Below are 8954 nucleotides of genomic sequence, written 5' to 3' on the forward strand. Positions count from 1 at the left end.
GCGTGTCTGTCCGATCCTGTATGCGTGCGTCAGACGGAGAGAGATAGACAAAAGGTCCGTCCGTTGTTGGTAGGCATCACCACGCGACCTACGCCAAAACAAGCGAACGGAATCATTACAGACGACAGGGGAGGAAGAGTTCGTGATCGAAGTGCGTTTCCATATTTTCTAGCCAACTGCACACACTAGACATCATTAAGTCATCATCTTATAGAATAATTAGTTTTCTTCAATTCAATCACTTTACACATGATTTACATAGAAGGTTGTTAGAAAAATCACAGATTGTAAATTGATACAGCAATGAAACTTTATATATTCATATTTTTTTATACATTTATTTAATCTCATAAAAATTGATCAAGTAATTAGACATACTTTGATTGATTTAACTTTAAACTACAAATTTTCAACGAGATTTATTCTTCAAATAAAATAAACTAATCGACTTTTAGTCTAGTGGTAATTGGAAGAACACTATAATAGAATAAACTTTACTATATTACATAAGTTTTTTTTTAACATTAAAACTGTTAAATTTCACAAGATTACATAATAGAAATGTTTATCATCAACTTAATCTGATCTGATCAACTTAAAAAATGTTAATGTAAAATCTTATGAAAATCTTTAAAATATTACCATAGAAAACTAAGACGTATTGAAATCAACTTTAAGGTCTAAATCGATTGAATGAAAAGATTAATCCGTTGTTAAGAAAATCACAAATCAAAGTCGATAATATCCTGTTGCAAGGATTAATATTATAGTTAATTCCAATGCTACAAGTATAGAAATCTTCAGATTTTGATCTAAATTATTTCAATGTAGAACAACAATTATAATTACGTATCACTTTTAAACAAAAAGTTTAAGATGAACAAAATGAATTACTTTATAGAATATATTTTTCCACAAAAAATGGTGAATTTTTAAAGAAAACTTCGTCAAATACAAAATTCTGATCTATTGATTTTTATTTTGAAATTTTATTGTGATTCTCAACTTACAACAATAAAAGTTCAACTTTCGACTATTCGAACTTTGTCAAATATATTCCAAATTATTTACTTGTTGTTAACAATCAGATTTTGAAGAACATATGTTGATTTTCGTCAGAAGTTGAGGAAATGAATCTAGTTTTAATTGAAGAAATATTTTATGCACATTTTAATGAATTTTAAGTTAGGTTCGGTTAATATTGTAAAGCATAAGATAAGATCGAATTACAAATAAAATTTTAATCTTTTCGATCAAGCAATTTATACCTTAGAGATATTTTATCCAAGCTTATCCAAGAATGACTTACAAGTTACACAATTACAGAGGGGTAGATGGAGCCGAAAAAAAGATTTAACTCCAATATACAAAAAAAAGGAATACATGACTCGGATTCGCTTTGAAAACCGTCCCTCTTTGCTGCGTGCGTTTTCAAAGGCAAAGGGCCGAAAGTGATTCAATCTCTGGACTGTCTAACACTTATTTCCGCACTGTTACCGCTGCAGGAAACCAAACTCCCCGGATTGTGTAACAGTGCAACAGTATTCGTACAGGACTGGAGAGTCGGCAAATTAGATCACCCTAATCATAATTAGGTAACAAATCCTGTTCGCTGATTAAAAACAAATTAATGCCGAGAATCATTATGATGATGATGATGACAAGTGCGGTAGGGGTAAAGAACGTGCGCCGTTGTTTTAATTAAGTTAGATCATAGGCGTGCTGCTGCCTCGTCGTCATCATAATCATCATCATCAACAACTCACGTGGCGGATGGATGGACGCGTTCTGCATACTGCAACCTGCTGCTCATTTTTTTTTTGTTATTTTTCAAATATCGCGCGCATTCTCCGCGTTGTATGTGTGTGAAGTGAATTTGTGTGTATATATATATATAATATCGAAGGGTTATGAAACAATTATCTGGTAATTTGGTGGCATGATGGGTTGATGACGGTGTAAGAGCGTTGATTGCACGTAATGCCTGTAATTAACTCGAGATTCGTGTTATTTCGGGCATTTAACATTACAATTAGAATTCGATCATCGTGCCTCGCGACCGCCAATAAATTACATGTAGTGCGCCGCCGTATAAATTGCCGCCTCTGCGCCCCGTTCTGATTTAATTAACGGTTTTAATTTTCATTTTGATTTCAGTTCGGAAATTCTGCACAGACCTACCTTCCAACCCAGAAAACCGTGAATATCATTACATTTCGGATTACCGAAGACGCTCATCCGCATATCTTTAAGAACTTATGCTCATTTAAATTGTCACAAATAATTCAATGTCATGAATATATTTTGCATTATTACTATTTTTTTTTTATTAAACTTAAACATCAAAAATCATTTTTTTGAACCATCGACTAAATGTTTAAATTATGATAAAAAATTTAAAAGTGAATTGCTTCAACCTTACATTAATGCCACTCAAAATTCATTTTGTAATTAGAAAAGAGAAAAATGTTCAAGAAATATGTATTGTATTCATTAGTTATATAAATATTGTTATTTTATAATAATACAACAAAAAATATTTACTGAAAATACTAATTTCATAAAATTGTAGTATTTTTAACAATGCTTCATTTATTCTAAAGTATTTATTAGATTCTTCATCTGTTGTGGAAAAATTACATGTAACTAATTTTATTGTATAATTTCTTATGAATTTATTTCAAAAAATTTATACAGTTTTATGAAAAAGTTATTTTCTAATGATCCCAACAATATTCAATTGTTTCACGATATAAATCAAATCAAATCGAATAATTTATAATTTTAAAATATAGACTTTTCTAAAATCTACTAAATTACAAAATAATGTTATCAAAATAAATACTTAATAATTAATGTAATTGAACTGGAAATCGTGATGATATGTTTAAATGTATGTAAAAAAATAGAATGCGTTAAATAATGTTTATACTCACTGTCAATGTTTTAAAATCAAATTGTAATATATAACATTTGCACAAAATAATATTTAATAGAAGAGATTTTCGTGGAATTTGTTTCTTAGGTAATTAGCGTAAAGTAATAAAAATTAATGGAGAGATGTGCGAAACTAACAATTTTTCACGGAAAAGATCCAATCCGAAAAAAAATTAATTAAGAGCAAAACCGATGCGGACCGAACTGTGGAATTCCATTAGCGCCAAAGTAGAAGCAATTAAACCGGCAAAATAGAAACAAGAGGGATGGACGGATGGCAGAGAGGGACCGACGGATCGCGTCCATCAATCCCGTGTTGCTGCCATCAGTTCAATTATAAAAAAGCGGAAAGCTCATTATTGTCGTCGCGAAATGAACGGACGGATGAAAGGTTGATGGTGAACGTGTGCGAGAAGGAGGCCACAATAAAAAAAAAACGATACCGCACACGCAGACACCACAGCAAAAAGGTAATAAATAATCTCCTACCTGCCAAGTGTTGGAATCCAGGGTGGCTAGGAACGACATCGCACAGTGGTTGTTGAGGAAACCTGCACAGCAGGACCACAGCCGATCCTGCTGGGACCTTTCAGCGAGAAGTAGTCTGCTCGGATTGAGTTATCTGAAATGCAAACACATTAATCTCACTGCTATTGTTATACGATTAGTTAAACATTCGATAGGTTGAGTTGCGTTTAATTGGGTTTTGAAGATACGGATTTCTTTCCCAGTTTTTCGGGTTCGGTGAGAGAACGAATGAATGAACAAACAAAAAAATGATGAGAAGAACGGTCTTCCTTTAGGGCAGCTCGCGTTTATTAATAGGTTGCCATTAATACAAATTACAACTCAATTATCAGTCATTTAAAGTGCATTAATCATATTTGTCATAAATTTGCATCAATAATAGTTTTCTGTTGGTGTATAAATGCATACATAAATAACCTATTAAATGGCCCATGTTCACGGTGAACCGATTGAAATGTTAAGTGAACGAGAGAGAGAAAGAGAGTGAAAGAGAGACATTGAATGAGTGAGTGAGACAAGAGCGAAGAGCGGACAAAGCTTTTACATATACGCTATTTGCATACTTACCGTTTGCAGGAAAGTATGTGCGATTGATACGAATTGATTTGCGTTTCGTTCATGTGACGGAAGATCGTGGTAAACCTGCAGCAGTTTATTTTTAATGCTTCGTTTCAGAATTATGCATGTATTATGTATAATATTTACATGTATATGTATGTATATATAAAGATATATATGTATTTGTTGTTCGCGACAGCACGGTGTGTGTATTCGAGGGAACGGCTGCAGGGGAACTGGCCTGCAGGAGGGCCCCGGGGGCCACCCAGCAGGACCGACGGACGCTCCGCCTCCAGCGTTGCTCCTGCAGCCAATCGCGGCCCCGGGTAACGCCCAGCCTCGGGCGATATCCAGGACTAACTTATCCTTGCACTGCTGCGTCCTTTCTGGACCGGAGCCAGAACAGGAACCCGGATCTTACTCATTACTTACTTAAACTCCAGGGATTTGCCATTTATTTCATACTCCAGACGCATTATCTAACACACCTACACCAAAACCACCCGAAATTCGGATTACCATTAATCCTCCTGTTTTCGCGCACATTTCCCCTTTATTTTCATACCCATCAGCTGTTTGATAATTGAATTTATTCATTATATATTTTCATTGTATTCCTTTTTTATTTAACCTTTCCATTTTCCTCTTGTTTTCAATATCAAACTTTACCCTTTTTCTCTTTCACAACTATTTTATATCATTTAGAAAACCCAAACTAATTTCATTTATAATATATAAGTTTCCTTTATTTCTTAAATACTTAATTAACTTTACTATACTTTTATTTAATAGTTTCATAATTTTATTTATTAAGCTATTTTTTCACTTTTCATTTATTTTACACACTTTCATCCCTAATTTGTATTTATTTACTTAATACTCAATTCATTCACTCCACTTTTTCTTCTCATTTTTTATTAGTTGAATCAATTACGCAATTTATAAACAATTACAATAAACATGCATTAATTATGGAATTATTTATTATCACAGCGTTCTTTATTATTTTTTTCATTTGTTTTCATTATATACCGACTATTTACTTACTAACTAAAATTGATTTACTTACTTAAATATAGATTTAATGAAAACGAAATTTAAAAAAAAATACCTCTAAATGAATATAAAAAAATCTGTTTGTACATCTTCTTTTAATTATTAATTTTCTTCACTTATTTACTAATTGTTTTTAAATTGTTCATTTTCCTTACTTTAATTAATTAATTGTATCAAAACACTATTATTTTTTCAATAAATCAATCTTATTGATAACTGGAATAAATGGAATTTTCTATACTTTTTTTCTTATTTTTTTTTAATATTTCTTATATTGTTCTACACTTTCAATTAGGAACAGTTAGGACATTTCAAATAATAATTTTATTATATAAACAAGTCAATATATATGATATATCATATATGTACTATTTTTTTTAAATGACATTGTTATTGGTAGAAACGCGGAACAGTTGTGTAATGATAATTATCAGAGGTTGGCAGGTGTTGGGAATTAAATAAATAAATAAATGACAATACGCAATAATTTATTTGTAATTAAACTAAAGTTCAGATCTACAAATTGTGATTACGTTTTGGTCGCGATGGCGGTTCGGGGCTTCGTTCATTATCCCTGCGATCATTAATGCTCCCGAGGTTAATAAGTGCAGATAAACATTGGAACAGAACGCACGTTATCGTTGCTTTCTGTCTTTATGGTCTTACAGTTTTTCCCTTCTTAATTACGTGCATACACACGTAACGAGTCGTATGTGTGTAGGTACACCACAACCCGAAGAGAGAGAGACGGAATAATGGATTCTGTGCGAGAGCAAGTGAGATGGCAAGAGAATAATGGTGATGTTATTATGTTGAAATTACGTATTATAAGCGTCCATTTTCAACGACCGGCCGTGTGCGTACACCAAAAAGAGAAACATTTCTTGAAACCATAATATTCCTGCCCCACGGTCCTCTATTCTCTCTTTTCCTCTCTTCTTTTGCTCCTCTTTGTGTTACTAATTATTTTTTAAGTATTTAAGTACGAGGCGTGGCATCGCTGTAAATGTCAAAATCGTGATATATTATTTAATCCCTCCTCGGATATTATTTATAATATTCAATCATTATTAGCGATAAATCCACTATAACTAATCCCAAATTGGACACACACAGATCGATATCAAAGTTTGTTTCTTTGCCTCAAAAGTATACAACAATTTGTTTCACCTTTCACCTATAACAAATTTATAATTTTATGTTTCCATAGCTACAATAGCTTATTTCAAATAACAGCTTAAATTAAAGCAACAAAAAATAATTCAATTCATAAAGAGTATAAAAAAATAATTTCATTTGGTGGCTATTAATAAAAACTTAAGGTCTTTGAGAGTTTACTATTTTCTAACTGAAATAGATTGGTCTTGGTTGCAAAAGTAATCTAATACTATTTTCTGAAAAAACAAACAGCATAATTTCTATCGTCAAGAGTGCCAATTTTGTCGTGAAATGTCAACATTTTGTGGAGATAAAAAAGAGTATTTTCATAGATTTGCTTATATTTTTACATGCTGTAAAAAAGAGTATGTTTGCAGAAGATTTGAAATGATGTGAAATATTTGTATTGTATTATTTATTATATTTTACTATATTATATATATTATATTTTCTGTTATTAAGATTATCAAGAATTGACAAAATTTTGTCGAATTTACTTTTGTAGAAGATTTTTCTTACATTTTTATATATCTCATAGTTAAGAAATTATATTGCAATCTGAAGAAGTTTGTAACAATTAATTATAATAATAGAAATCCAAGTAGCAATTACAATTAGACCTTCTATTAAATTAAAAATTGTTATTTATGTTAAAGGTTCAGAATCGTGTACTTTGTAAATCTATAATTGGTTTGCGTGAGATTGCATTCTTCACTGCTACTTTTCATTAAATTTCGTTATTTCATCATTAACTATTGCCATTCAAAGAAATTCCATAGAAATATAGAGTAATTCTACAATTTAGAATTGATGAATCCTTTTTCCATTGAATATTTGTAACTAATATATAAAAAATACATTAATTTATAATTTTTATAAAATTAATTTCACTGACAAACATATTATTAAATTAATATGCAAATGGTGTTAATTGAACGAATTCTAATTGATTTTTTCTTAGACTTTCAATTAAGAACAATTAGTAAATGTTAATATATAACAGATGTTAATATTTGGAAATTGTAAATTTGTTATTAAATTTACATTTTACATTGGCGATTATCCTTTACTTATTGGTTATTTGTTGATCCAGTGGCTTGTGTCGCTTCAGTCACTGTGTTGTTAGGCTACTGTTTCCATTTGAAGGTCCTCATGAATTCTCCTGTTGGTAATATACCATGGAGCACCTTCTTAGGCTATACGACTGGAATATTTGTATGGTCGCAATATTAGATCCGCTGTTGACTCCCCATAGCTGTATTCCGTATGTCCTGACAGGTTTTAAAATTACTTTATAGATCAGCTTGTTTTCCTTCGAAATTGGCGAGTCTTCCCGTAATAGCCAGTAGAGTTTCCTGAACTTAATTTCGAGTTGTTCTCTTTTTGCTTGGTTGTGATCCTTCCAGGTCAATCTTCTATATAGATGCATACCCAATTATTTTTCCGTAAAGAATCACTGGTAAGCAGGAGTCATCAATTAATTGACCTTCATTCTACATTTAGGTTTACTTGCAGGTGATGTGATGCAACTGCTGGGTCTGCATCAGATGATAATATTGCAGTATCATCGGCAAACGTTTCAGCCCTTGATTTGTCTGTTAAGGGCATATAGTATACTATATATAGGATAGGTCCTAGCACGCTACATTTCGATACACCTGACGTGATTGAATACAAATTCGTCAGTGTATCAAACATTTTCACTTGAAATAATCTTCCAGTCAAATACAAACGTATTATTTTATTAAATTTATATGGTAGAATCTTTTTTAATTTATAGTGCAGTCCCGTGTACCACACTTTGTCAAATGCCTGCGATACATCTAAGAATGCGCCTGAGCAATAGCACTTCTCTTCCAAGTCCTGGCTTATTATATCTATTAACTTGGTACCGTGTTGACAACGAAATCAAAATTGGTGATTCGGTATTAGCTCATTGTTTTTCATGACTATTTTGAGCCTATTCATTAGTAATTTTTCAAACACTTTTGATATTATTGGAAGTTGACTTATAGGTCTATATGATTTTATGACTTCGGGAACCTTTCCTGCTTTGAGTATTAGGATGATTTGAGCTAATTTCCATTGAGAGAGAAAGTATTCCAGTTCCATTGAAGATAATTGTCAGGAAAATTATCGTATCCAGGAATCCTTTTTGGTATAATTTCGTTATTAATAAGTGTAACAACTTCCTTGGTGTTATTGGTCTAATACGAAGAAACATCTGGAATGGCAAGGAGAGAAACATTTCTATTTCTGAATCGCCGTTCATTTGAATTCTTTCTGATAGATATGTTTGAAAGATTATCTCAAGATGTTCGGCAAATGTTTGGGCCTTATCTTCATTACTTCTAGCACATGTACCAACAAATAGAAATATAGAGTAATTCTACATTTTACAATTGATGTATCCTTTTTTGCATTGAACATTTCTCACTAATATATAAAAATCCATTAATTTATAATTTTACTGAAAAGTGATGTTAATTGAACGTAAAAACGTATACCAATTGAATGGTAAAACCTATATAAAATTTATTAATTACAATACAAAAATCTTCTGTTAATTGCAAATTTTGTTGAACGTTACAATGTTACAATGCATCAGCGCCGGGTGCAAAATTAATTATCACCAAATATAAATATATATATAGAAAATACAGAGATTTACATTCGCGAAAATACGCTCCGATGGAAATTAATTACAATTCAATTTG

General features: G+C 31.4%; 1 long non-coding RNA gene across 1 annotated transcript; it reads right to left on the reverse strand.

Moving 5' to 3' along the window:
• Positions 1-3432: 3432 nt before the first annotated feature.
• Positions 3433-4249, reverse strand: LOC108569188. The gene is made up of 3 exons (XR_001891325.1): positions 4171-4249; positions 4033-4107; positions 3433-3559 (listed from the first exon to the last, which is right to left on the reverse strand). It is a non-coding gene; the product is annotated as an uncharacterized LOC108569188 (long non-coding RNA).
• Positions 4250-8954: the final 4705 nt, after the last annotated feature.

The sequence above is a fragment of the Nicrophorus vespilloides genome, unplaced genomic scaffold (genome assembly GCF_001412225.1).
Source record: "Nicrophorus vespilloides isolate i.1.1-1 unplaced genomic scaffold, Nicve_v1.0, whole genome shotgun sequence".
Classification (NCBI taxonomy): Eukaryota; Metazoa; Arthropoda; class Insecta; order Coleoptera; family Silphidae; genus Nicrophorus; species Nicrophorus vespilloides.